Source organism: Strigops habroptila, chromosome 6 (genome assembly GCF_004027225.2).
Source record: "Strigops habroptila isolate Jane chromosome 6, bStrHab1.2.pri, whole genome shotgun sequence".
Lineage (NCBI taxonomy): Eukaryota > Metazoa > Chordata > Aves > Psittaciformes > Psittacidae > Strigops > Strigops habroptila.
Window position 1 is genome coordinate 36,281,595 of NC_044282.2, and position 27,151 is coordinate 36,308,745.

The 27,151-nt window shown below is 36.5% G+C and overlaps 1 protein-coding gene across 11 annotated transcripts in view; it reads left to right on the plus strand.

The window, feature by feature from the left end:
* KHDRBS2 (KH RNA binding domain containing, signal transduction associated 2) overlaps nucleotides 1-27,151 on the plus strand; it is a 356,318-nt gene that overhangs the window by 93,087 nt on the left and 236,080 nt on the right. The window lies entirely within an intron of this gene.

The following is a 27,151-nucleotide window of genomic DNA, read 5'->3' on the forward strand; positions in this document are numbered from 1 at the left end:
TTTAATGTAAATATATTTGACAGTACTTAAACCTGAATGTCATTAAAATCCATGTTATTAGCAGGAAGAGTTGTATTTAAACTGGCTAGTATTGCCAGTATGTAAAAGTTAACTGTGGTATTTTCTCTGAGTCCAAATAATTTTCCAAAATCAAGAAAAGTTGTGGCTGCCCCATCCCTAGAAGTGTTCGAGGCCAGGTTGGATGGGGATTTTAGCAACCTTTCTAGTGCAAGGTGTCCCCACCCATGGCAGAGTGATTGGAACTAGATTATCGTTAAGGTCCCTTCCAACCCAAACCGTTAGGTGATTCTTGTACATAAGCTCAGACAACTTATAGATAGATCAGAGGTAGATCTACCTCTGTTGACAGTATGAAATAGGGCTGGCGTTTCTTCAGTGTCACCAGTTACTTCTGCGACCAAGAATCTGAATGGAATTAGTTTACCTCACTGCAGGCATTTGGCACCCTAGCAGATGCTCTAGCCATTTTTGAGATCTGACAAATGAAACTTAACTGATGCTGAAGATGCCTGCCTTTCTGAAGAGGCAGCCTAAGGCCAGTCAGGATGCCCCGTTTTAAGTGTCTGTAGATATCTGTGCTCAGACATCTCGATCCCACATCCTCACCAATTTCCTTTTTTTTTTTTTTTTGGTGTGTTTCTATGTGTCAATATTATTTTGGCAGAATCTGGCAGTGATATACAATACCACTGGAAATTGTCATTCATTGTAACTGAGGTAGAATTGGACTCTTACTTTTAAGTCTCTATAAAAGGAGCATACTTTGCTGTAATAGGTACATGCCAAGACACTGCTGAGGTAGACATTAACTACCTAAATTACTTGGTACCTCAAAGAGTGGGGATGGCCACACTTGTTTCTTTTCAAGTCTTACTTTCTTATCTGGCTTTCAGCAGTGGAGTTCTCAGTGCCTTTCTGCGCTTTCCAGAGTGTATGTATGTCCATTTAGGGGTTCTTGATGTTGGAAACCTTAAACATAGTAAATCCTAAGGTATACTTTGTTGATCTGCTAGAAGCTGATGGCTGTGTAGAAGACTTTAAGGTCTTAACGACTCACACGTTAAGGTATTTTCTTTTAATAATTTAGGCTCTTACGTGACTACCATTTTAACTCTATTATATCTCATGATTTGCAGGTCAAAACAGCAAAATGATGGCTAATAATATGTTCAGAAATTTTGTATCATCTTTAATGTACACCTCTCTTTAAAAGCTGTTAAAAGGAACATTTTCTCAATCCAGTTTGCATCTCCACATTTTATAAGTTGTTATGCAGAGGACTCCATCTTCTAGGTGGACTCTGGTCTACTAACTCTTTGAGTCTGAAAAATACGATTTTTAACACTCACCTGTCTTTTTTGTCTTTTTTTTTTTTTTTTCAAATCATTATTTCCTCTGTGATTATCTCAGACATCTTTGATCATATATTCTAACTTCGCTACTCAGGTAGGCCTCTGAATAAGATTTTTCTATACTATGTAAGTAAAAGGACAGTAAATATGATAGAAAAAACCAGGGTGTCTGGCTAGAAAAAAATGACTGAAATGCTGAAATATATTGCACTTCCAGTTAGCAACAATATATGCTTTTAGCAGTTATTCACTTATCAGTATATTTTATTTAGTGAAATATAGATTATTGTTTTATTCAGCCTTACCTGTGAGGCACTCTGCACAGAGTTACCTGATTGGTCATAGAAGAGTCTCAAATGGCAGGTCAATATTTTACAAGCACTCTTTATAGTTACTGAGACATTTCCATACAATCATTAATGAATCAGAGCAGAACTATTTCCATCTGTGTGGCAGTCAGCAAATCATTTTGAGGTTTTCATAGAATGGTTATTTTGTACAGAGATTGTTCCAGTTATTAGTGTGAAGGTTTTTGCATAGTGTAAGTTTCTAGAGGTGTGTATGGGTGACTGTCCATCACCCATGTTGCTTGATCAACAGAGACAACTCTTTTTTACTATGTTTGTAAAACCCCCAAACTTTTCTTAAAAAAAAAAAAAAGAAATGAAAACCTGTCTGACTGCATTATTTCCTTTTGTTGATTACTATAAAGTAATAAAAATAACAGTGCACATGCAGATTTTTCTCTCAAAACCTTGACATCAGTATTGCTTGAAGAGGTGCAGACAGCTTTTTTTTTTTTTTATTCTATTCTTTTACAGTTGTGGAGTACTTAATTAGTTTACACATTAAAAATATGTCTGTCAGACACTAAATATCTAATGTGTATTTTTTGAAAAAGTGTTTTGTGTGTGGACTTGTTAGTTCCCATGTTTTTCTTGTAATTTTTTTTTAAGTAGTGTCTTGTTTTTTGAACCAAGCTTTTTCTAATGGGAACGTGAAGTCCATTAACCACATAATAAGATTAGTACATAGATTGGTCAGAAGAAGTGGTGATGAGATATTTTTAAATGTTAAGAAAAGCTAAGGTAAATTCATAATAGGCATGATGATAGTCACTAATCAAAATCTGCAAAATGGGTTTTTAATGTATACTGTGCCACATGTATTTTGAGCTGCTAGTAGCAGACTTAGGTTGTGCAGTACTTCAGACCTTAAACTAATCTCTTTGTGAACACATCAAACAAATGTGGCTTGAAAATAGAGGCATGAGGTTTGTGCAGGTGTTTCTTAATGTAGTAGGCAAAGGGCTACTGAACCCATATTAAAGGAAGCTCTGGTATTCTTTGATTTCTAAAAGATTAATGGTTTCTTCTAGTTTTTACTGTCAGCTGTTCAGTTCTTTTTGAATAAAGGATCTTGAGATATGTGCATGTTTGAGCATGAAAGATTATGCTGAACTTCTTTGGTATGATTTGCAGACTCTCACTTAGAAATACCTGGTTCCTCTTCCGCTTTTTAATCATGTTTACATCAGTCTTTTCTGAAGATGACACCTTTTGGGTATGAGGAGAAAAATATTGTTATGGTAAAGAAAGAAGTTTAATAAAGAAGAGCTTGCAGTCTTCTTTGAACACTTTGTCATGAGGTTCTGTTGCATATTATACATATTGTTGTTGCTGAAGAAAACTGTTGAACTGCCTAATTTAGGAATAACTTTGTAGAGGAAGATTGTTACCAAAATAGTTATTGCCAAAGCTCTCAGTGTTATGTGTCTGTATATTTATATAATAAACTCATCCTGTAATTGAAATCTCCTCTGTAAAAAAACCCTAAACAAACAAAAACCCCCCAACCAAAACAACAAAACATTTTCAAATAACAATCTAGATCCACAGGAGTCTTTTGATTAATCTCAGCAGAGGTTAAGTAGAAAATCTTTGAAGTATTGAACTGTAACTTCTTCATCCTGAATTTGGTCCTTCATCACCCCTACCCAGTGGTGAAGAACTTAGAGACTCATTTTTCTAAAAGTTGAGATTGAAGTATCCAAGGGAGCTCTTGGAACGCTCTAGTTTTAGAAAATTTTCTGTAGGTGCCCTCCTAATACAACTAACAGCCATGCTCTTTAACATGTAAAGAGCAGCAGAACACTGGAAGTAAGCTGCAAGACAAATATTATATATGTTATATGTATATGTAATGTGATATATATTGTTATATATACATTGTTGCATATTTTATGTTATATATATTATTATATGTACTATAAAATGTATATGTGCCCATATTACAATCTCAAGGATATTTTAAACTACACCTTTTGGGATTAGGTCCTCTTTAAAGCCGTGGAAGACTGCATGTCAGTTCAGTTTGGGAAGCAAGATTTGCCCTTAAGAGTGATGGTCCAAATTCTTTTGTGAAAAAGAATGGATAGACTTAAAAGGATTGATTGTACAGTAGTGGATCACAGGGTTTAGGCACATTACATCATCCACAAAGCAATTTTTTTTTTCTCATCAATAGAAAGTTCAAGTGTACATCACTTGAAACTGTTCAGAAATCTGAAAACTACAAATAATTAATCCAGCAATGATTCAGTTATTGAATTTTAGTTGTCTAGTCAGAGGAGAGTGAACAAAGCTCTCCATAAGGAATAGACAGCAAACAAATCAAAAGGTCACATAGATGATATCTTAATTCAAGAGCATCCTTATGATATTAGGATGAAGGAGAGTTTAATTAGAGAAACAGTTTGTCAGCCTAATAGTATTCCTAGAGTGTTGGTTTCAGTTCCTTGGGATTTCTAGGATTATTTTTTGTGGTGCTTCTGCTTCTATAAGTATTGGAGCCACTTATTTTTCTAATTGTATAAAATGCAGCAGATGATAGCACCACTGTTCTGAAGGGCGGCAAATACTCTACAAACAGTGCATCCAGACTCTTGTGCTGCCAGGACTCTTATTGCTGAGGATTGGTTGGAGGATAGGCAAAGGTCATTGCTCGGTATTTTCCTACCCCCACCCTCTAGTGGTTCTGTAACATACGATGGATTTCACCAGTGATGACTCCCCAGAGGCCATTGGGGCAGTGGAGAGCAGGTGTAGAGGAAATCAGATTGTGCTGTGTAAATCTGCAGCACCGTTTTAATGGCATTACTCCAGGATTGATCAATAGCAACCAGCTGATGTTTGGAGACAGCACAAATTTAAGTGTAGCATTGGGCTGAACAAGAAGATGAAATATTGGCAAGAAGAGCATATAGATGGCTACTGTACTTTTTAAAAGGGCTTTAGTGTATTATTACAGAAGTCCTCTTGTTTTCAAGATTTCCTGTGAAAGATCTCTTCTTAACATGAATTCATTTTAATGGCCATGAATAGCTGAATGTCTGTTTAATGTATATTTATATGGTGGAACTTTTGTCTTTTAATGCTGTATTAATATAATCATTGCATTAGAGTAAAGAAATTCCTTCACAAATTATTTGCCTTTATATTGCCTGCTATCTGCTTAACATGCTTTTCAAGAATATTCAAAAAGTTATTGAAGATATTCCTTCATACAAAGAACGAAAGGTTTAATGAAATAGCATTACTGAATGGCAAGACCAGATGTTCTGGACAGTTTTCAAAGGAGAGATCTGATGCTTTGGGGCATCAGGCTTCTGCAGCATCTTTTAACTTAGCTGGGTTTGAGGACATTAACACACTGCTGAAACAGAGATAATTTTGTTTTGATTTTTTTTTTTAATCATAAAAATAATTTGGTAGCTTACGCTGTGATGTTAGTTGTCTGTCATTTGGCACTAGTCGAGTTATTCCAGATATTAGCGACCCTTTTCCTGCACTACATTTTAATCTTTGTTTAATTCTGCAATTCTTTTCTTGAAACTGTGCAGAGGAAATGATCTTACAGAAACGGCTTAGTACTTCTGCATAATCATCTGGAAGAGCACTGATGTCTCTGAACACGCATTGCCGAAACTGGTTGCTACCTTTCTGGCAAACCACTTCACATTCAGAGAAAAATATGTTCTTCTCAAAAAAAGGAAAAAAAGGTGTTTTAATGAAACCACTTTTCTCCTCTTAAAGTTTTATCAAGGTTGTTCCAGGTTGCCTGAAATGGTGCAATGATGGGCAGAGACTTGGAGCTGCGAAGGCTCAGAAGTCAGAGGATGGCAGAAGGTCAAGAAATATCCATGTTGGCAATTTTCCCCGTAAGTTGTCCTTGACTTACTTTCCTCAGCAGCCAGTTTCTGTCGCCATGCTCTGAATGAAGTCAGTTGTCAGAAACAGTTTTGAGATACAGGAATTTGTTGAGGACTAGAGATTTGTGCAGGGTGTATCAAACATGAAAATCAAAACCAAATGTTTTTCTCACAGAACCTGCCTAGGTTAGAAGATATGGAACTGAAAGGGAAAAGTAAAAATAATAATAATAAAAAAGCCCTCCTTTAGTAAAAAAGAAACAACCCATGACTGCAAAGAGGGGAGAATAGAAATATTCATTATCTTTCAGCCTGTACTTCCACTTAATTATTTTTTTTTTTTCATCTATTTACTAATTCAGCTGCATATTAAAAGGGCAGAGAATTTAAAGACAACTAAATTCTTGCAAGTTCTGTGGACAGTGGAGATGGGATGGAGACCCCATTCAGAGAACACATGCAAGTTCTTTCTGTAATGAGGGCCATGATTAGGAACTAGGGCTGTTACAGTGCAGACAGCAGGGAACCAGTGTACAGTGGCATCAGAAATCTGATTTTATTCTTCATCAGCTTTGTGGAACAACTTTCTCTGAAACACCAAGATTAAACTACAGTTATAACTATGCAAATTAGATCTGACATGCAAGAATCATCCCATGGCTTGAATGAGAAAAGATAAATTCTAAAGTAGGCCATTATCTAAGCTCTGACTACAAAGCATAAAACACCATCACATTGGTATTGTTAAGATGAAAAATTCCTGAGCCTGAATAAGTGAGGACTTTTACAGCAACATGTATTAGAATGGACTAGAATGGAGTGGAATGGAATAGGACAGGACTATTTCAGTTGGAAGAGACCTGCAGTGGTCATCTAGTCCAACTGCCTGACCAACTCAGGGCTTTACCGAGTTAAAATGTTGGTAAGGGCATTGTCTAAACGCCTCTTAAATGCCAACAGGCTTAGAGCATTGGCCACTTCTCTAGGAGCACGTTTCAGCGTTTGACCACACTCTTCGTAGATAAATACTTCTTCCTAATGACCAGTCTCAACCTCCCATGGAACAGCTTTGAACCGTTCCCATCCATCCTGTCACTGAATACCAGGGAGAAGAGCTCAGCACCTCCTCTGCACATCCACTCATCAAGAAGCTGTGGGGAGCAATGAGGTCTCCCCTCAGTCTCCTTTTCTCCAGCTAGACAAGCCTAGATTTCTCAGCCATTCCTCATAGGACATTCTTTCCAGCCCTTTCACCAGGTCTGTTGCCCTCCTCTGGATTAATTCAAGGACCTTCATGTCCTTAAATTGCAGGGCCCAGCACTGCACGCAGTACTCAAGGTGAGGCTGCAGCAATGCTGAATACAATGGGACAATCACCTCTTTTGACCGGCTGGTTGTGCTGTGTTTGATGTACTCAGGATGTGGTTTGTGCTCTTGGCTGTCAGAGTATTTACTTCTAGAAATAGAAGAAGCTATGTTAATGAAAAAAAAATCATATTTCAAATAATTTGTTGAAATAATAAAAATATTTTAAATTTCTTAAGAGGAGGTTATAAACCTACTTCATATTTCAATAATTAAGTTTCAGTCTTTATTCTGCTTTGATCAGAAGAAAAAAAAAACCTGGAATTTCTCATACAAGAGAAGTTACTAATTTTGTACCATTCAATTTTCAACTTCTTGTGGACAAAAAGGGTGGAATGAAAGGTAGAAAGACAATTCAGACAAAAATTAAATCACCAACAGTCGTGTGGAATGCAGTTAATAAGCAACAAGAGAAAACCTTTGTAGATGTATTGCTTTTCAAAATGTTTTTATGTTAAGCCTGTTGGTAGGCATTGTTTCTATTTCCATGGGGCAAGATCTCTTCCTACTTCCAGTTTGACATTTTTTCTCTTAAGTGTCATGAGACCCCTATTAGAAGAGAAAGCAAACATTTATTAGTTAATTTGCTTGGTCATGAAAATTGTGCTCTTGAGGAGTGCAGTACAGGTAATAAGGTTCTTAGCAGGAATTGTACTTGAAATGTTTGAAATAGAGGTGGTGTATTTTGTAAGCCTAAGGTATCATAGCTGTAAATTTCTATGCTTCCTCATTAAGACTGTTTACTGAAAATAAATCTTTCTTCCTAAAAAATGCATAAAGGTTGTTTGATATCATCACAGTGTGTTTGCCTTATGTTGAAGTGGCTTCATCTCAACGATTATGTTGTTTCACTGAAGGAAGAAATATTTGTTATTGAAACAAAATGTTTTATGCCTCCAAACTATGGAAAGGTTAGTATGGGGAATATGACATAAATGTTAAAGAGTCTGACTAACATTACAGTTGATGCAGCAGTGATTGCTGTAATTATTTTTTTTCTAAATATTTCCTGTTACACAGCATAACTTTTCAAAACCTGTACCATCTAACTGAACAGTTCCCACTTAGCTGTGGTGGAAAGGTGATATTTTGTCTTTGAAATAACACTGTTAATTTATCACTTGCACTGCAGAATAATCAATTTCTCTCAATAGGGATGTGAGACAACTTTAATTTCAGCGTCAGAAAGGGTTTGTGAGGTGTTCAGTGTCTCTGTGAAAAACAAAAGGCAGAAGATTTAGACTTCTACACTTCTTGGGATGAAAGGAGAATGTTTGCTCTGGGATTCTGGAAAATTTAAGTGCAATGAATTTTGTTGTCCTGAGTTGTGAGGTGCCCCCAAACTGGCTAGCTCAGATGTACAGCTGAGTAGCACTGCCTGCAGTGAAGACTGCTGTCTCATGGTTGGAATCAATGGCAGACAGAACTAGCTACAGCACCTTTATGGATGCTGGGTTTAGCCTTCCATCTACAGTCTGCTAGCAGTGTGCATTGCAGCTGCTGTTCCTAAGAGTCTTCTTTTGGTGGTGTTTACCTGGTCTTTAAGCCTTCCCATTTATCTATATGCTCTCTACAGTTATCTGTTGAGGGTTTATAACAGCAAAAACCATAATCTCCATAGCTGCGGCACGCCCCACAGGTATTCTGATGCACCCAGTATTTCTCTGTGTTCCCTTGGAAGTCTGGACAAAAGTAAAGCTTTGTTCCATGCCTAAGTGATTTGTACAATACAAAATCTGTAGTGAAACAGTCAATGTTGGCATGGGACTGTCCATCCCTTCCTCTAATGTTCTTCATTTACTTTTCACCTTGGCGGTGTAGGCCATGACAAGAAACTTCATCTCCGATTCTGTGGCTTCTAAGCTTTCTCATTAGCATCTTAAGAGTGTCTGTACCCAGCACATCCAGGAAGACAAAATGTGCTTGTCGGATCCCATAGTTTTCCTGAATTATCATCTAAATATTTCTGTTATTTAGGTTTATTCAAATATTTCTTATTGGTTAAATATGTTTCTATGATGCATCATTCAGATGTAAATTTTTTTTTTCTTTCAAAATACATGAATTAACATTCACTTGATCCATATAATTCTTGGTCTTTGCCTCTATTTGTGTTCTGTACTGAAATGCATATTTTCTATTTCACACAAAGCCTGTTTTTAATGAGATAGTGTTCTTTATTACCAAGGTGTTGCAAAATGTGGTTTGGCAAAATTCCTTAGGTTTGGTGATGCACTTCAAATTATTTCTTCAATATGCTGCTACAGCTGACAGTAATGTTACTTACCTGAGTAAAAGGGGAAAATCTTCTTCCTTCAAAAAACTTTAGTTACATTTATTTGGAAAGTTATGCTTCCTGTCTTGCAGTTTTTAAAAAGCGCTTTAAAATAAAGTCTGAGTAAGTGCCTTGTCTCTTTTAAGGGTATAATAGTAATCGATAATCTTGTCTCAGCCTTACAGGGAAAGAGAGATGAATATTTATGTGTAATACCTTAAACACTGACTGACTTTGTATATAGGAAATTCTGTTTTAATGCAAACATTTCACAGGGTTTTGAGAGTCTTATTAATCTAATCAAGAAGAAACTTTAGTACAACAGAGATAATATTTTGCTCTCGGATTTCAGCTGTAACCAGCGTGCATGTGACTGCATCTACAGTAGCTAATTTAGCAGTGCCAGTACCTGTTAGGCTCTGCAGCCAGCTGTTGTGGTCAAGCCACGTCCATAGCATTAAACGTCCTCTCTCTGTAAAAAGATGGCTTCATAAAAAGTGCATCTTGGAGATCAGTCCTGGCCCAGTTAATTCCCAAGGGCTGCTTAGAGACTGTGTGAGAGAGAGGGCTTGTTGACTGGTCCAAAGCCTTTCCAGGACAGTAACGATGACATTAGCAGTACCAATGCCCAGCTACCATGCTGAGTTTGTCACCTGACACTGTGTATGTGCATAAATGCAGCCTGTGCATCCTCCTCTGCTCAGTGGTTTAATAACTTCGGAAGTCTAGCGAAGGCAGAAGGAAAGCTGCTTGGCTGTGGAACTGAGAGCAGTGTTCTGCCTGCTTGCACTAGTGTGGAGAAATGTAAACGTGGGGTTTGCAAATCTGCGCACACACGTAATCCAAAGCACGGTATGGTCATTATTTTAAATGAAATGGGCTGGAACTCATCAACATGAATCTTTGAAACATAGAAAGCAGTTCTGTGTTGCATATACTGTATAATGTGTATTTTGGTCAGCTTGAAGTTAAAATTCTTCAGTTTATGGTTCTTACACAATTTCCTTTGGGACATTGCTTCCCAGTGTAATATAGCCCCCCTAACTTCTGGCAATTTTTAGCTTCCTTTTATACATCTATATGAGCTAATGTGGATTGTGCCAAAATGAAATGAATGAAATTAAACAGAAATCAATTGTTTGGCAGGACTAGAACAGTCTTTATTCCTGAAGTTTGTCCTAAACAGTGTTCTATTTTAATAAATTTAATATGTACTGGAATTTATTTTTAATGGGGTGATGGGATTGAAATTGCAGTTGCAACTAGAAGGAAACTGATGTGATCAGCTGCGTACAGTCACTTTAACCAAATAAGGATTCATAGTAATTTGCTAAACGTGTTAGAATGTAAGCTAAGACACAGCTAAGAAGAAACTGCTTCAAAGGGAAAACATGCCCAGTATGTTTTTAATAGGTGCATTTTCTCCTGGCTTGCATTTTCCAGAAGTACAGGGGAATCTCAGTTATAAGCAACCATTTTGTATAGGATGGGAAGATATTTATAGCTCCTAATAAATTATTGTTTCTGTTTAGTGCTTGATTTACAGTATTTCTTTTCAGATATGCTGTACTAAATTTTGCTCAGAGACACTGGCACATTGATTACCTCTAGCTTTCAGGTCAATGGCGACTGTGCTCTGCTTATAAAGAAATGAGACATTACAGTAAAAGATTTTTGATGGAGTTCATTTAAGATACACAGACTTATTTGTATACATACATGTCTACTGACAATGGCATTAAAAAAAATCCTTTTAGTATAAAACAAAAAGTATTGATTAGCTCTGGAAGCTGTCATTTAGCAGTTTACATCAGAGCACTTTAAAACCATTTACATGAAAATAAGGAGAAAATAGTACACTGAATGTTTCATTTATTTTATTTAATGACTTTTTTTCAAAGTATACAGTAGACTCCGATTTGCAAATTAAGAGTAATTGTGATAATGAAAGGATATTTTTGTCATGTTTTCTTAAGTCTTGCCATAAATCCTATGCTGTAAATATCTCTGAGTCACTTTCTGACTCATTGCTCCTGTTCTCCATATCTTATAATTTTATACAAACAAATTTGATTGCTTTTATGTTAATAACAACCATTTCTTCATCACATTGTAACGAACTCTCAAAAACAATTATTAAGAAATTTGCCAGCCGCCTCAAAACCTATGGTTTGTAATTGCCTCAAAACCTTATAAAGATAAATAAATACTAACCCTCATGTATTTTACTGATAAACCTTAATGTCTACATCCAATATCAAACACGTTTTCACTTATTCACTTTGTCATGATGAATTCTGTTACATCATAAATAAATTTGATGCTTTTCAATGACAAAGTAAAAATAAGGCATTTTCATCAATGCTACTACTTGAAAAGGCTATTTCACAAATACATTTGTTTCGGTTTAGCTATTCTTTGTATGGCAAAGCAAGAAACATCTTTAAAAATCATATTTACAGGAGATGAATGATAACCTTTTTTAGATTAATTCTTACAAAGTATATACATCAGACCAATTAATCACGGTATTTTTAGTAAATAAATAAGAAAAATCAGAGAGAACCACATTTTGCACTCTCCTTGTTTTTTCCATCTGAAGCAGACCAATGTGAGTGTGAGAATTGTGTCAGAATCTGAGTGGTGAGCGATAATTCTGTGAGTTACATCCATATTAGTTACATTACATCAATTTGTTATTCATAGAAATGATAATTCCTGAAAATTAGGGAAGTACGATTAGGTCTTCAGCCTAGTTTTTATATTGCAGTCTGAAGAAATGCAAGGAATGCGTTTCTCTGTCATGTTCTAACTCCATGAAATAAAAAATACACATGACAGCTCCCTCTGAATAGCAGAAAGATACATGCCACTGTAGATATATATTTTCAGGGCTGCTGATTTATTTAAGTGAAGAATATAATTTATTTAATTTAATTGCCATCACTTGTAAATTACTGTTTTTGCATCTGAACAAAATCTTGTAGATACAACTCCAGAGGACTGTCAAAAATTGCATCTTTATAGAATTTGATATATGGATCAAAGTGTACTGCAAATATGTTATTTTTTACCATATCTGTTTAAGACAATTATGTTTGGACAGAAATAGAAGAATTCTGTATATATGCCTGAAGTATGAAAGGAGAATATTGAACCACAACTTAAAATGTTGCATAAAAACATAATTAATTTTGCAGTACGATACAATATGAACAAAATGGATTTGTGGTTTTGTTTCTAATGACTTTTGCATAGTAACATTTTGGTGACCATACACCTCATGAAAATAGAATGCGATTTATGTAAAAAGAGGGTAATACTTGCTTCACTATGGCACACAGATTATCTCTGACTATTAAAAACTCCAGAAAAATATTGTACCTCACATTGTAATCCATTTACTTTATGCCACAACTTCAGTACTTTATAACAAAAACATTACTCTGCTGTGGTTTAGCTCTTCCAGCAGTGATCAACACTGGGCACCTAAAAATGAGTATGAGTACAGTCAAACTGTCCAGAGATATGTCTCAAAAATATTATCCCAGCTTCCAGCACTAAAGTCCTGAGCTCAGGGTAGTTTCTTCTGATGTAGCTCTTCTTCTGTCAGTCACTTTTAAAACTCAAATTTGGAGAAATCCTGGGCAGAAAGTTTTATTTTTTTAGTTTTGAGACTTTAGTTTTGAGACCTAGGCTGCTTGCCTAGGATCTACTGCTGTCCCCCAGTTTATTTCATGGGGAAGGCTCTGGAGATCATGTCCATTGACCTTCTTCATTCTCCTCATGTTTTCAAGAATCTGTTGTAATTCTTAGTTGTGTTTTCCAAAGTGAAGAATCATAGCTCAGGACTCACTCAGTGATTCCTATTTTGTCACTGTACAGAAACACTGTTTTTTTGCCCAGTCCTACTATGGCCTTTCTGAAATCGAGAGCTGTAACTGTAAATAGTCTTCAAGGTGGTGTGGTATTACTGGTTTATAAAGTAGCACAATGCTATTCTCTGGTTTTTTTTTCACTCCTTCCCTATTAATTTGTAACATAACACATACAATTTGCTTTTTCACTACTGCTGTGAACTGAGCTACCTGTTATTTTTCCTGACATAATTTCTGAGGACTTAGAATCAGCACATCATTTTATTTATAAAGGTGGGATGTGTTTCAATCAATGTGTTTTACCTTTATTTACATTGAATTTCAGCTGTCATTTTGTCACCACGTGACATAACATATAATTCTTTAGAGCTAGTCCTGCCTTCAGAGCACTGATTTACCTTAGCATCATCAGTACAGTATTCCTTCTCATTGTTCGCTGCTTTTTCCAGCTTTGGTCTCCCACTGGGATCCCAGCAGGACTCAACTAATAATTTCCTCCCAGAGTGAATCGTGACCATTTACCCCAGATTTTTCCTATCATTAAAACTTCTTTTTTTAAATCCATGAGAGGGCCTTCCTTCTAATCCCATGCCAGCCTGGTTTTATAAAGAGCTTTTGATAAAGCACCTTGTGAAATGAATGCTTTTGGAGATCAGGTGTATGATATCAGCTTACTTTCTTTTCCATCTTTCTTTGGAGAACACTGATAGATTGCTGAGAAAATATTTCCCTTTTAAATAGCCATCTCAACTCTTCACATCTCTAATGTGTTTATTTTCCTCTTTCATTGTTTATTCTGTTTTTTAGCAATTTAAATTGGAAATTCTTAGAATTTTTGCCTTGCCCTACCTTCTTCCCAGCCTGCCACATTTCCCTCCACTATGAACCCAGATGGTGAAAAAGCATTTTATTTTTGTGTTCTGACCTCACCTTTCTTGAATACTCCTTTTATAGCATGAGCAGCTGTTAGCCCTACCAGCTCTCTGTCTGGCTTCCAAACCTTTGAAAATATTTTATTTTAATTTTTTATACTTTAAGTTGTTCCTTAAGCTTTTTTTCTTAACCTGTTCTGTGTGGATTTGTTTTTTGTTTGTTTATTTTGGGGTTTGGAGTTTTGTTTTGTTATTTTGGTTTTTTGTTGTTTTGGGGTTTGTTTTGGTTTTTTTTTTTTTAGGCTGGTAGATTATGGTAATTTTTTGTTTTTCTTATTTTTGAATACAACTTCAGAATTTTGAAAGATCTTTTTCTCGGTTCTAATATTTAAGTGAATCAAATATTATTCCATATCCTGCATATGTAACCTCTTTTGATTTTTAAGCATATACACTGCTGGATCGTTAATATCTCAATTGAGGTCTTTTCCTTTTGTGCAGACTCCTCGTATCCTAGTGGTATCCTCAGTTCCAGGTGAATCTCAGTTCTTCCTCCTAACACCATTATTTCAGCCCGTGATTGTAGCTTTCCTTTGACGCATCCCCTTCTATCTGAATCTGCACATGGTGTAATGAGAATTTTGCAAAGAAAGAGTGCTGCTCTTTGCAAACTTTCCCAACTTTCAGCTCCCAAAAAACCTACATTTGGCCTCTAGAAGTTCTCCTCAGTTTTTGTTTTATATTAGGACTGGTCTGTGCAGTCTTCTTATGACGCCCACAGGATGCACGTTCTCTTCAGATCTACCAGTACAGGTCTCTGTCTGTGTCATAGTAGCTGGGACACAGCGTATTGTCACCTCAGGCATTCCACCTGGCCTGTCTTGAGAACACATAGGAATGAAGTTGGCTGGGGCGAGCAGTTTCCCTGTACAACTTGTCCTCTTTCTCAGTGTAGTCTGGAGACGGACATCCAAGATAATATATTTCAGTTATTTCTTTTTCTTCCTCCCCTTTCATATTTTTATGATTTAGAAATAAGATTTTCATGGAACAATCCCTTTCCTAATTTATTACTGTTATTTTTCATGGTCATTTTTCCTGACATTTCATTTTTCTTCTTATAGTACTGTTTCTGTGTTTCTATGGTGTTTCTTAGAGAATAGTAATGTTTTAGGCTCACCGGGCTTGACTGCTGTGACACTGGAATTCACTAGCTAAAAGCCCCCCTGTGATTTGGGCATCCATGGTTTTTAGCATAGAATCATAGCATGCATGGAGTTCACTTGTTTAGCATTTGCAAAACATTAACAAGACAGCTGCTTTCCGTTATTCTAAGTATGGGATGGATAAGCTGAAGAACAACCAAGCAATGTGTAATGTCCATGATCTACAGCAAGAAGCCTTTGACAAACATTAGCCTGGAAATTACACTTTTAAAATACATTCAGAAATATCCATTTGCTGTTGTACTTACAAGCAAAAAACAGTATGGTACTTGCCATAAGAAGAGACATGACAAAGATGAAAGTTACCATCTGAGGCAAATATCTATGAAGTTTAGGTGCATTAAATGAAATTCAAAGTTATGCACTAGCTTTTAAATAAAATACCTTTTCATAAGGCATTTTTTCATATGAGTTGATGATACCACTTTAATTGTGATTTTGTGGATGGTACTTAAATGTGATTAAACTGATTAAACTGATTTCATTGTTGCAGGTTGAAGTGCACTGGTCTGTTCTTATTTTGGTGCAGTATTGTTTACAAGTGTATTCAATTTTAAGGGGATTATGATTGTTTTGTAAATAAATTTGCGGTGGGAAAACATTCCCAGAAATTTAAACATGGAACACATCCTTAGGTTTTACCTTTAAAATCTATTATTTTGTTTCCTCTACTTTGCGTTAAGACACAAATGGTCTTTATTACATAAAAAGCTTCAAAGGACTTTTGAGATTTCCACAGAATATAGTGTTCCATGTAAAGTTACACTTATATTTTCCCCTTGTGTCTGCTGAAAGTTAATTTTGCTTATAGTTTCACATTCGTTTTTGTCATGTATTTGTTGTGGCATCTTTTAGTTTAGTTCAGCATTTGCAGGCAGACAAATATAAGGAATCACTCAGGGTATAAATGCTTGAAGGTGTGAAATCAAAACTTTTCATCATTTGTAACTCCATGAAAGAATTTGAATGTAGTGGTTTCCTGGGGCAACTTAAAAGAGCACTGTAAGCTGCAGGTTCCCAAGAGGACTAGCAGTTACTCTTCTGTCCATTGCAGGATCTAGACTTTGAACACCTGTCTCCAGACCTGGAATTTATGAATTCCATAAATGTGTGTGAGATACAAAAGCTCATGAGGTTAATGAAGTGAATGAGGCAGCTAAACTGGGGATTTACAGCAGTCCACACTGAGTGACTGAGGCTCAAGGCAGACAAGAGTGTGGAATGGGACTGATGTGCTTGAAATTCAGCATAGATAACAGCCACTCAACTGGGTCACGTGCCAACGTGAAAATGAGTTTCAAAGGCTGACCCATCTTCTAGATACCAAGTTAATTAGTTACTTGGGTATGGCTGTGTCACTTTAACGCTTCTAGGAGATCACTCCTGGCTCTCTTGAACAGCTAGAGCTGGGGACATACTGGCTTGACAAGGTGAATGGAAAATATTCACTGCCCTTTTTTTGCATTGATGGCCGTCTTTAATACAGATTTCATCCTTGAAGATTTCAAGTGTGCTGAAACAGGGTAATTACAATGTAATAAACAGTAAGTTAAAACTAGATACTCGTTAAATATACCTGAGGAATTTCTTAATCTTGTGTTAGAGGAGAATTCAATATTACTTCATTAATATTCTTTTAAGTGAGAATGAGATCTTAGCCTGGGGTGTAGGGATAAGAAAAAAAGGTGCAAGTGAAAAAGATAAGCAGGTCATTTATTATTTCATGAGGTAGGAGCATCCTAGCCAGTTTTTTTCACTCCAGTGTTGTTGCATGACAATGGCAAGACTGTTGGATATTACAGCCTGTGTTATTTAAAGCCGCTCAGGCCTTCCTACTCATGCTTGCCCCCTCATTCGTCACATATAGCATGTTTTGTTCTTCTTTTAAGAAGTTGCCCTAAAAGTATTTTTTTCTGTCTTAATTAACTGAGTCTGGAGCACAGTTATGTCACTTACAAATGAATGCCATCAACAAAGCATTACAAATCAGTCTCAGGTTTTAAGAAGCTTTTGAAACTTAGATGTTATAAAACTGTAATTTCATTCTTTTTTATGAAACTGAGTAGGTATTCTGACTTGAAGTTAGTGAGTACTACAGGCTATCAACTTGGCAAATTATAAACATTGACATACTAATAAAGGGGGGGGAAGGAAACAGCATTCCTTGTATGCACATTTAGTGCAGTGATTGATTCTTCACAATTAGCAAATCTGTTACGTATATATCAGATTACAGAGTGAGTATATATATATATTAAACATGGTTTTACAATCAGTAGTGTTAAATGAAATGTAAATTCATTAGTTACTACTATTGCAATTAGCCCTGTGTACTGTGGAGGAGGATGCTCTGCAGAGCCTCTGATCTGCATGCTGTAGAGCAAGCTGGGGCTCTTTCAGTTTGGACAGTGGAGAGGGTCTTTCTGTGTCCAGTATGCTTGCTACGAAAACCACTGGAAAGCTATCTGTGCCAAATACTGAGTTAATGCTGGTTATTTTCCTTCCATAAGTTCATCACTGTGAGCAAAACATCTAAGAGTCTGATTAGGGTGGAGTCTGCTCTTGGAACAGAGTGCTGCAGTATGTGGCTTTTGAGAATAAGCTTTTGAACAATGGCAATATATCTAACAGTATATATTCTTTGTTGTCAATTTGTGTTCTGTCCTGCCAAATTTGATTGAACAGACAAGTAGAGGACAACATCTGTTGTCTTAAATTTGCACAATTTTCACTTGAAATGTAGTTGAAATTTAAGTAGGAATCAGACAGATATGCTACCTGAACATCTTGGGAACAGAATTCAGCACCAATCTTTGAGTTAACACAGTTTTACTTAACTCTTTTCACCTTATCAGTGTTGCTTTGGAATGCTTTGCTCCTCTTAAAATATTTTACTGCATTATCACCTCAGAGCAGCCAACTCCTCATTAAGAAATCTTGAAAGTTACTTGTTCTCCTCTCTAAGCATAGAAAAAGTAGAAGGTAATGAGCTGTAAGGAAGAAAGATTGTGTTTTCTCGTATTTGTCCTTAGTAATAAAGAACAACAAAAAATAAACCCAGTGCAGAAAATGTAGGAGGGGAGGGGAAGAACCAGAATTTTGTAAAATGTTTTTGAGTGCTTTCACAGGCTGCTTTAGTTTCCACAGAGTTATGTGAGTCTGCATATGTCAATCAATTTAAAGTAATGCTTTGCTTTGATTATGAACGTGACTTGAAGATAAAATCAATGTTTGCGTAGTGCTTGGAATATGTAAATTGATACATAAATGCTGCTGTAAGTATAATTACTTTAATAAGGAAAGGCAAAATCAAGTTGACTAACAGAGTTTTTAATTAGATTAACATAAACCATTTGTGATTTAATACAATGCTGTCTACAAAATTAGATACTATATGCATATCTGTTAAATCAGTTCATTAATATAGTGGGTCCAAATTAAGTGTTGTTTTAATTTCCTTGACTGAAAAGAAATTTGAGGTTTAAGCTACATTTTTACTAGTCCAGTATCACTAATGTATATAGCAAAGATACATTAATTTTATGGTTGGGTATTCAGCCCTAACTTATCCTGGTTCTTGTTGACTTAGTACTTTTAACTTTGCAAATATAACATCTGACAAAAAGAAATCTTTCACCTAATAGGAAATCATATTCAGCTCGGCAGGAGTAAGATGATGCGCTTGGAAATCCCACTGTATTACAACTCCTTCAGATCTTCCTCTTACATTCCAAAAACTCTTCCAAGTTGGAGAAAAGTTGTTAGGTTGCTGCCAGTTAGCAGAGAACAGATGGTGTTTATTACTGTGACCAGTAAGTGGTGTATCTGTGGGAGTAATAAGCCCAATTAGCCAAATGTTGATTGTGCTTGTTAAGTGTTGTAGTCTTAGTACCTATTTCCATACCTGTGCATATGCTTAATATAAACTTATTTAATTGTGCACTTTGCAAAAATCTTAGTGGTGCACTTCTGCAGTCTGAATTGTAGAAATACAATTTTAGATAATGTCCTTCAAATGAACCAGTCTTAGATACACAATTCGAAGAACTCCTTATTACGTACCTTGTATTTTATTTCTGAATAGTAAAAGTTGACTACTTCAGGCTTGGCTAGCATGAATGTTTAAAGACAGGTGGCTTTTTGTCCTAAAGAGGCCTCTTGCCCTCGATTCAATAGAATATGGCTTAAATGGTGGGGCAAAATCATGGTTAGCTCAGCATACTGCGCAATGTTTAAAAATACTGCTCTTCTTGGATAATTTTCCATTAAGGGGCAGTCAGCCCTCAAAAAACTTCCCTGCTCTTGAGAGACATGGGTTGGGATGAGTCATGACGTCTGACTGGCAGCTAGTTTACTAACAGCTCTAACCTCCCCAACATGGGCAAAAAAGCCTGACAGCCATTCTGGTCTGTCCCCAGCTGGGCTGGCCAAATAGGGATAAAGTTAAGAAAAAGCACTTTATTCCAAGTCGCTGAAGAATTATAAGAAAGGCAAAAGCCAAAGATAAAATGTGACATTAGGATTCTCTTTCTCAATTCTGAATTGAAAACAAAGGCTACAGTGTTGTCCTCCTGTCAGCAGAGCCTCATCCTGCTGCACTTACCTTGAGTAATACCCGCTTTCATAACCAAGCCCAGTGATTTTAATGGCAGTAGTTTCTGCAATCACTTCCAGACCATCAAAATAAGCAATGGTAGCTACATACATTCAACAAGGCCTATTTGATTTTTTTAACATACTTTACATCTCTTCAGGGTCAAGATCATGTCTTCCTGCATGTCTGTGCAGTGCTTGGCACGATGAGTCTCTCTGGATATCTCTGCAATTAAAATAATAAACACCTTAAATTTGTTAATTATAGATTTAATATATATCTACAACTTCAGTTGCTTCCTTGGCTTTTCCTCAATTGCTTCATGTTAGAGTTAAAAACAAAATTACACAAAATGAAATGTTTGGGTGTCTGGGAGAATAGCAGATTATAGTAAGTCACACTGCTAATGCATGTATGAGAGATTTTCCTGAGTTAGGATTGTTTAACTGAATAAACATACCCCCCACACCAAACTCTTGTTTTCTTTAATCAGAAAATTTATTTTAATTTTAAGACTTATTTAATTTGTTTTATTTAAATGCCACAACTTGTTACCAAATTCTGACAGAAAATGCTAAAACTGAAAAGTGGGGGGATATTTTTGCTATCTCAATGTGGACTTATATCTGGAAGTTGTTTATCTGGAGTCGCTGACCATCTGTTTCATGGAATGATGCCAAAAATACATTTTCACTGTAGATTTAGGTGCTTGCTATGAGCTAGTAAACAGCCAGACAAATATTGCAGCATCTTCTTCAAGCACGCTGTAAATATGAACTCCCAGCACTTTTCAAGATAAAAAATGTGTAATAAAAAAAATGTTTATTTCTTAGGTAAATCTCATCACAGTAGCTTTAATGACTTAAACTTTGATACTCTGATCTAATTTATTCTTGGGGCAATTCTGTTGATTTAAACTAGGAATTAATTTGGCTCAGAGTTTTCAAGAAGCTGTATTTTCCCTTCAGGCATTTAATTTTGAGTCAATTTTTCTCCCTGTGGCCTGGCATTGAGTTATTGTTCAAAGCATAATGGGGACATGAGACCCAGTGAGCTCTGTAGGAAAAGGCAGCCTTCTCCTTTGGTTTTGGAACCACTGCAGTGAAAATTCAGTAGTGCAATATTTTAAGAAAGCATTATCACATGTCCTTTGGAGTACTCTCCAGAGCCCCTCTGAAAGAGTACATTCATTTTCTGCTTCTGCTGTTTGCTGTCTCCTGACATGCCTTGCTAAAGTAGAGGCCTGCAAAATTCATTCCTACCAAACAGGTTTCTTGGAAGCTCTTCTCCAGAGACAGCAAACATCACATCCTGGTAATACAAAATAATGTTGCATTCTTATCTGGAACACTAAGTTCATTTTGGAAAAGCCAGAAAATGCTAGATATTGAAGAGATATTGGGGTAAGGAGCTACACACAGAGGGAGGCAAACTTGAACTCTGCAGAACCTGTGAGAAATAGGATAGAAATAGGAATAGAATAGAGTAGAACAGAACAGAACAGAATAGAATCTGATAGTTCCCATTGGAAGGGTCCTCAAATACTCGTCTAGTTCAACTGTTCTACCAATTCAGGGCTGACTAAAAGTTAAAGCATATTGTTACAGGCATTGTCATGCTTACGGAGTGTTGAGAAAAATAAAATTTGCCTTTATAATCACCCAGTACTACCGTAACATGAAGGGAAGTCCCTTGTACATAGCAAAAGGTGAGATACTCTTAAAGTAAACACTATTCTAAAAGTAATGAACAGTCGGAAGTCCTAGAATAGGACCAGAAGAAAACTAATTTGTAAGCAGGTCTCGATCAATATGGTTTTATTCAGGAGTGAATATCTTTGCCTCCTTCCCTTTTCTTTAGCAAAAGGCTGAACTTAGAAAGATGTTATTTTCTTCTCCATGAATAAGAAAGGGTTTTTGCAGACATAAGTAGCTCTGAAAATGGAAAGACACTTTGTCTCCCCACAAAGGAGCTGATAGCAATGGTGAGCTGCATGTACTGAGAAATAACACACCTATTTCATGTTGCCAGGCCCATGCTATTTCTGTTTTGCTGTTTCTAGAAGGTAATTTGTTCTCACAGTTCAGGGTTTTGTGCTGCTTTATTTTACAGCTGGAAACATTTGTCTGTCCCATCTGTTATTTATCTAGGTTTTGTTACTGTTCTGAACACTGATCTGTGAAACAGTCACTGACACAAACACTTCTGAATGGCAAGCATATTCTTTGTTTCTGCTTGTAACCCCCTATTAAGATAGTGTTTATTAAATAAGAAATGTTGCAGTTCTAATAGGGATGTATTTGGGCTACATGAAACAGGGAAACAAATATTCTTCTAAATGTAAACATGCATTTTCTGTCAATAATTTTATTTAGTTTGAGGCTTGGATGTTAATGATGCAATCTGTATGTTAGATTTGTTGTATCTATGGTATGCTGCCCTGAGGTAGTCAAGATCCTTACTAACATTAAATGGAGTTTTTAATCTTGAAAGAACTGCAGGTTAGAGTTTTATGTTGCAGCATAACAGCAAATTACATGATTCTTTGCTTAGCTGTTCACTATCATTCTTGCCCCCATGTGCAGATGGGTGGTGGGGTGAAAGATAGGTGTGATTTTAAATAGGATTGGTTTTATGGGGACTACCCAGTGCTGATATCTGATGGAGTAACTTTTGATGTACTTCTGATGGTGCCATGTGCTGGGCAGACAAGATGGTGTCCTCAGTGCTTGTGACAGCTCTCAGCCAGAGGCTGCTGCTGGCTTCAGGGAACCCCCCTGCCAGACACCTGTTGTCACCCTGCTGGACCTTGCAGCCCATGTCCCAGCTCTCAGGAGGTTCACAGTATTCCTTGGCATGCATAAGCAGAGTAGGAATGCCAGCCTATTGGTGTGGTGAGTCTCTCAAGACCTACTGTACGGCTGTCTTGTTTATTCAAAAGCCAGTTCATCACATACTGAGAAAAAGGGAGTCCTGTGTATACAACTGAGGTAAAGATCAATAGTTGATTACAGTTCTCAGCATTAAAAAAATGAGGTAGTGATGAAAGTCAGCAGCTTCTATCAGCCTAGCTCCATTACCTAGCTCCATTAGCCCCATTTGAGGCTGTCGGGGTGGGCTCCTCCCCAGTGAGAGGTCTCCAGTGCTGGGAGCCAAGGACATTTAAATATGCTCGTTTTAGCTACAGATCCTCTACAGCACAAGGTCACTGTCTTTCTTTTCCGTACCCTTTATAAAACACAGACACAATAGTGGAGCCGTGTCTATTTGCCTTTGATGCCTGCTTCAAAATTCAAACTCCCGGTGTGCTCATCTCCCAGACAATTTGCTTTAATGTGCTATATAGTGAAGAAACTTTCCCCTGAGTTTGCAGCAGTATATAAATGAGATGTTTTATAAATATCAACTTACAAATGTGTGTGTGTGTTTAATTTAAATTCTGTGGTAATTCTGCTCATATTGTGTCTTCTGAGAACACCACTTGATGTGTCCATATTAAAGGAGGTAAGTTCAAGCATGACAATGAGAATAAATATATGGCCATCTTCTTGAAGTGCTGCAGTACACTTAAGACTATCACAATATTATATGTAGCTTGCAGAATGTATTTTAAGAACTAGTTATTGTACACATTTTGTTTACAGCACAGGTTATAATTAATCTCTGGCTTTTCATAGAAACCATGGTATATTGACATAATAAATGCTGACACTGGGAGACAGACTGGCTGTGCTGTGATCCAGCTTGGCAACACCTGGTTAGTTTTAGGGGTTCTGTTCTCGGTGTCTTAGCCAGAAGCAAGTGAGGTGTATTGATGTGTGGCATGTTTTACTGCAAGGGGGTTTGGAGATGAGCAAGGCTGTGATTATATATTTATTCATGCACGAAGCACAACCCTAAGCTTTTTACTAACATAGACAAATCTTTGGTAAGAAATTTCTTGTAATTAGTTCTTAAGACTTCTCCATTTTCTATATACTTGTTGGGTGTGTAATCTTTGGTTTTAAATATTCAGTCTTACCATGTAGACTCCAGCAGAATGTCTCACACTGTCGGTAAGTATTTTCCATGTGTAAGTATAAAGCTTTGCAGACAGATGGGAGCAGCACAGTTTTGGGAAAAAAATAATTTCTGTGTGTCAAATGCATAGTAACATTTTTGGCTATTTCCATATGAGTATTAAAAAAAGTTTTATGAACAAAAACTTCTATGGAGACTGAGAATCCAGAGTTTCGGCTCTGGGCATCTTACAGTCTGATTGCTTGTGCAGGGTGGAGCGTGGAAGTAATCGAGATAAAGATAAACCTAGTGAAAAACTGTGTGTATATTGGTTGGGGAAGATGTTGAGGAGACTGGCTGTGGATACTTGAAAGAGCTATATTCTCTGTAAAGTTTTGTTCTGCACAGAAGAAAGTTTATTGCATAGCTGTTGACACACAAAGCATCAAGTGCATTTAAGTAAAGCACCCCCTGCTATCACCAGATCATTTTCCCCTGAATATATGCATCTGTCTCCTCAAGACAAAATGATAAAAAAAAATATAAGAAATAAGATGCAAAATCTTTGCCATAAATCAGGAGGGGTTTCTACAAGCACTCACAAAGCTTAGCTGACATTCACAAACAGGACTGAAAAGTCAAGCCACCCATAAAACACCTAGTAATACAACAATGGCCACATCTTTCAAGTAGTAAGTCTGTTTTCTCCCCAGAAATGAAAGCTTTCTGTTAATACTCTCTCTTCTATATGTCATAATTTCTCATCTGTCCTCTGCTAATAAGACTGGAAATTATCCATGTGGCTCTAACTGAAGCCTTAGATATCCAGTATTAAAACTGGTTTTGCTCGAGTTCTTGTCTAGCATACCTTTATAAAATAAGGGGAATAAAGTTGTGTTTCAAATTTCTTACAATTTGTGCTGTTCACTGAAACTTTCTCTTGTGTGCTGTTTTTACCTATGTGTGAATATAAAGGATTTTTTTTTTCTTAAATTATTGAATTTAAGTTACTCTACCAGTACTTCAGACTTTGTGACTACAGACTGGTGCAGAGGATAGCCCATGGACCTAGACTGATGTTAGGAAGACCGAGCACAATAGTTAAATGTCTGATATAGCACACTGGCTTTTCTGCAACTTTAGACAAAAACAAATTAAAAGCAATTCAGTTATTCAGTTGTAAATAACTGCCTGCTTCCTGATATGTGTTTTTTTGAAGGTGGATGAATTGTGTCTGTCTGCTACATAATCAATAGAATTAAAATCCCTAGCCACTTATTTCCTGTGAAGTGATTAAAATCCACTTAGTACATAGATTATGCTGGCCATACCACTCCTTCGCAGCAATATGTCAAGGTAATTATTAGATGGTTTATGAAGTGCTGAAATATAAATGGTCAGCATAAATCTTCATAGAGTATATTTTAATAGTTTTATTCCATTTGGAGAACAAATGGATTCAAGCTTTGGCTGGCCGCCTCATAGTCTTCTTCAAACTTACGTAGCGGTATAGCTCTTTCAGCTTTCAAGGGCAGCTTTTCTTAATAGTAAGAGATGCTGAAAGGATACAGCAGTATATGGTTCTTCTCTGATTGGTGTTGTATAAGTGGCACAAAATATTTGGTGTTGTAACTTCTGAACAGCCATTCTGCACATAAGGGGAACAAAAGCTCTGCTGTTTTCTTGGCCATCTCTAATAAATCTTCACATGCAGGAGATGTGTAATTTTTGAAATCTTGCTTCATCAGTAGATTTAGTCCAAGGTCTAGTATTAAGGCAAAATTCAGTCCTTGCTATTTCTTCCTCACTGTTTGGTTTATTTTCCCAGGAAATCGAGCAGTTTGAAGCCAACAACTTCTAAGCCACATTGTCCCTGGAAGAAGCATAGCTACAGTTTCAAGACATAGGACTGTTGATGCCGTGATAGGGCATCATCTCTAAATCCTACTCCCAAAATGGGGGAGGATTTATTGAACAGTTGATAACTTTTGTTGAATTAACAGGTAGAGTTGGAAAAATACACAAGCACACAAGCATGAAAAATCTTTTATTGGAGCTTCAAAGCTGGCAGGGTTTTTCTACAATATTACTACTTAGTACTTTCCCCTAGGCATGTTGTCTTGCTGAAGTCAGTTATGTTGGTTTATGTGACAGTAGATTTCACCTTACGTATTTATTTTCCTGTGATTACATATTATTTTCTTTGATGGCTTAACCAAGATTTGAAGGAAGTTACAAGGGATTTGCAATTAAAACAGTGGACTGAAAGCCAGCTTGGGTTCTGTGGTATCTGGCTTGATTCTGGGTTAGGGTGTTATTAACGTGGCTGATGCATTCGTGTTGGTGCATTCTTGCTGACTAAAATGGATACAAGAGTGTTTGCCTATTTTTTCCATTTTCAAAGTATGTAATGCAAAACAAGGTATGTTATAACACATTTTTAGACATTCAGGTATTTTTTTAACAGCATATTCTTGATTGCTGTTTCTTACTGTCATGTTCTCTATCTCTGAAATAATAAAAAAAAGAAATGCTGATACAATTACACACCTTTTTCCTTGGCTAAGCTTATTCTTTGTTGAAAGCCAGGGCAGGGTACTGTCTGTTCAGACTTGAACATAATTTAGAAACATCCTAAGCAAGTGCTGATAGTTCCCAGTCAACTTCCAAAGACAACATAGAGTTTTTAAAAGACTTTGGAAAGCATAAAAAATAATAAATTGAAGATACTATTGATTACAGAATGAACAAATGACTGTAACTTGATAGACTCCCCCCTTTTTGCTAGTTTGTGTTGACGTAACAGTAACACCTAATTTATTTATTTATTGTTCTGTCTTCGGATTTTCATGTAGACATCTGTCAACTTCATATGGAAAAAAAAAATTGTTGTATGTGTTACGTGAACTGTTCTGTATTCAAGAATATTAGCAGCATGGCAGACAAAGCTGAATGTTCTTTAAAATCTGCTTAGAAAATAGCCTTGAATATCTACAGTGATACATTGTGTTGTTCTGTTGCTGGCAAAACAGGTATTTGAAAATGATACGCTTATTTTAAAATCAATGTGTAAAACATCAATGTGTAAAACATCAATTCCTAAAAATCCATCTAAAGCTCTAACTTTGCAGAATATATTACTTTGCCAATAAAGCTGGCTAACTCAGGAAAGAATGCATGTAATTCTCTGGGGTTTACCGATATTGTTTGATAAGCAAAGGTCTGGTTTAGCAGTTTGCTAAACCTGAACAGCCACTGGCCCTTTTTGTCCTAGAGAGAAGCCTCCTGGGGCTCAAATAACCCATGAATGCTTTTACTGCCTTTCGCACGAGATGAGAGGATACATTGATTCTTCAGGC